A 3,523-nucleotide genomic window follows, 5' to 3' on the forward strand; every position below is an offset into this window, starting at 1 on the left:
TGAAAAATGCTAAAACAGGGAAACCTGAGATAATTCTGAAGGTGCCCAGAATGGAGCTCCTACACTGGGAGTAAAAGAGAGTGCTTGTAATAGTTAATTATTCTGACTGAATGAGAAGTACCTAGAAGATTGGTTTAGCAGAGTGTTTCTACACGATGGATTTACTGGAGACAAAGACCCACTCTGGGTGTGAAATGCACCAATCAATAGCCTTGTACCCTGGATGGAATAAAAAGGGAAAAAAGAAAGGGGCTGGGGATTTAGCTCAGTGGTTCTACCACCTGCCTCGCAAGCACAAGGACCTGAGTTCGATCCCGGTACCAAAACAAAAAAATGTTTGTAAAGGTACAAGATCCCAATAATGAATGTAACTGTACTGTATACCTAAAATGTACCAATAAACTCAATGAGGAAAAAGAAAGGGAAAAAAGAAGGAAGTCTTGCTTCTTTGAAGAAAGAGCTCCAATCTTTGCCCTTACCTTTGGATGTCTGTGTTCAGGCTTCTAGAATAGTCTTTAGCTTTCCAGCTCAGACCTTTTGACTTACTGATACAGACTCACTCAGGATTCTGCAGCAAGCTATAGGCCTTCACTTTTCTCTGGATCCTTTAGTTCTCCGGGGAGCAGAGGTTATTTTGCATCCTCCACACCTCACCCTGCAAGTGGCTGTTGTAAGCTTATCTCATAAATGCTTTATCATATAAAATATTTAATATTAGATCTGTTCCTCTAGCAAACCCTAACTGATACAGTTCCCCAGTATGAAATACAATAAAGATCAGTTTTAAAATTCTACTTACCCTGGCCTTCAAAGTGTTATGAAAAATCTCTGCTGGACTGCTACATATTCAAAAACAAGTGAGCGAGCCAGCTTCAGAAGGCTTAAGAAACCTCCCTTGTTTATCCTGTTTTTGACACGTAAAGACAAAACATGTCAGGAAGTTAGAGCCCAAATGGCAGAAAATGATTTCAACAGTAAAATAATAGGAGCTGTGTTTTCTTTCCATTAAATATGGAAAATCTTTAATTTTCAACTTGAAGTTTATTTAATTTTGTGTAAGTTTTTGGCCTGCAGTCTTTGGGTCTTAGGCAAAAATTAATATTCCCAAAGTCACTAACTCTGGGCAGACAAGTAAAGGTAAACATGACACAACTCTAAATTAGAGAAGTCCTCAAAAAATTAAAAAACAAAATAATCAGCATGGAGCATCATGCTGATCTTGGTGCATGCACACCAACAGAGAGTTAAAAATGATGCATGGATGCTTCAGAGAAAGTGAATTACAACTGAGATAAGAGATTAGGACTGGAGCAAAAGGAACAACCAACAGGGAATATGTTAGTCACAACTACACATGGCTAAACACGTGAGGGAGACCATTTCTGAAAAGAGAATAAATGCGCAGAACAGGGGACTCAGAATAACTCCAGGCTTAGAGATCCTGAGTACTGTTCCAATCAGAAAGCAATATTGCCAACCTTTATTATGAATTCAGTGCTGTTTACAGGACTAAGCAAAAGAGGCTATTTTAATGATCCTGTATTTACATATGAGCACAACCAATCAATAGACACTGTTCCTGATCTTTCATTTACATCTGTCATGAGGCAAAGCAAGTTTTTTTGAAAGGGCAGTTTACAACTGGCATGAAATCAGGTGAGTGTTTAATAGGACAATTATCCCAATGCCAGATTTACATGAGGTGGGGACCAATTCAGGTCTTGTATTTTGGAATCTTTCCCTTTATCCTTGTGGTGTCATAAGTCTTCTTCACCAGCCCATTCTTGCTCTGTAAGGTGTAATTTTCCTAACTTCAATAAATCTACACCCTCGCTACCAACTCTGTTCAGAGCACCAAGGACCTAGAAAGAAACCTCCCATTATCTTCATAGGGTAAAATAATTCCATTTACTACTAGAGCACACTACAGTGCTGAAGTAGGACTTTTCATACACTGTTCATTTTTATTACATTTATTTTAACTAGTACAAAATAATTATTCAGATTAATGGGATAATTGATGTTTTCATAAATGAATATAGTATGCAATTTTAAAATAGGTTAAATATATCTTTTCAAATGTCTATCATTTTCTTTGGGGGAAATCTTTCAATATGTATTATTCTAGCTTTTTGAAATGTGTGGTATATGGTTAGTGTCTACAATCAACCTACTATGTAATAGCTCACAATTTGCTTCTAACTGTAACTTTGCACTCGTTGACCAACTTTCTCCCTCCTGTTTCTTTTATCTGAAGCAGTCACATCAATTGGAGATCAACTACAAGCCTGGTATAATAGTGTGCTTTTTAAACTAAACAGATAATAAAGCAAGAAGATCTTCCCCTGCCACCCTACGGATCACCTTAGTAAAAGACACTGTTTGAAGAACAGAGTAATTTTTGAGATATGTCCTTCTCAGCAACTCAAAGGAAACTTCTATGGAATGAACTAAAGGATAAAATCATTAAATGAGTCCCAGATGTTAGTTTGTAAAATTCAAACAGTCTATGACACATGAGAGGTTTAATGTGAATAAAAAGAAAAGAAGTTAAAAGACTAGGTAATTAATATTGGGAGCTCTATTTTTATGAGCTTCTACAGCCAGCCCTCAAAAATAGGTATTTAGTGGACTGTGTGAATAAAGATTTCACTGTACATTTCCAGTTAAATTCCCATTTTCTCCACTAAATAAATATATCTTTAAGAGGAGTAATCTTATGTAGTGTTTAGCAATGGATCTCAAACATCAAGCATCTAAAATCTGGTATATGACAGTTGCTTAATACACTTGATCTTAGCCAAAAGGCCAAGAAGCGATTAACAGTTGCTTCATAAGTATCACTGGATATACTAAGTAATTTTTTTAATATTTGAGAAATATTTGAAGACAATAAAAATTCTTTCAGTAAAATAATAGATGAAAAGAATTGAAATTAACATACCCTAGATTCCACATATGGTAACACATATATATGGAAAAGGATATTAGAAAGAAAAACTCAAAATGATAGTTATGAATGTTTCTGAATTGAATATTGTTTCTTTTTTTACTTTTTTCTAAAATTTTGAAGGTGAGCATGCATTACTTTTCCAAGATATTATGTTTTAGCTTTAGAACGTTCAAAACTCACACACCCAGAAGCTGGGCTTATGGGAGGTAATGGATCATAGGTGTGCTACACTCGTCAGAGGGTTCACCCACTAAGACTTCACAGCTGAGTGTACTGTTAGTAGGGAGAGCCTGGTTAGAGATGGGTTACTGTAGGTGTGACCTGGAAGGCTGTATCTTTATCCCTGGCTCTCCCCTCTCTCTTCGCTTCCTGACCATTATGACAGGACCTGTTTTCCTCCACTCAGGCCTCTTGACCATGTGGTTTGGACCTGGGAGATAGCTGCCCAGGAACTGTAACCAGGAACCAAAAGAAACGTCTCCTTCAAGTTTTGGGTATCAAGTACTGTGTCTCATCGATGAGAAAGTGACTAAGATACAAAGTTGCACTTTTAAAGACATTTGCAAACTG

At 36.8% G+C, this 3,523-nt stretch overlaps 1 pseudogene; it reads right to left on the reverse strand.

The window, feature by feature from the left end:
• Positions 1-2,592: 2,592 nt before the first annotated feature.
• LOC117286227 lies at positions 2,593-2,820 on the reverse strand (annotated as a pseudogene).
• Between the last annotated feature and the right edge of the window lie 703 nt (positions 2,821-3,523).

This window comes from Fukomys damarensis, unplaced genomic scaffold, assembly GCF_012274545.1.
Source record: "Fukomys damarensis isolate Sample0158 unplaced genomic scaffold, DMR_v1.0_HiC HiC_scaffold_15, whole genome shotgun sequence".
In the NCBI taxonomy this organism is placed as follows: Eukaryota; Metazoa; Chordata; class Mammalia; order Rodentia; family Bathyergidae; genus Fukomys; species Fukomys damarensis.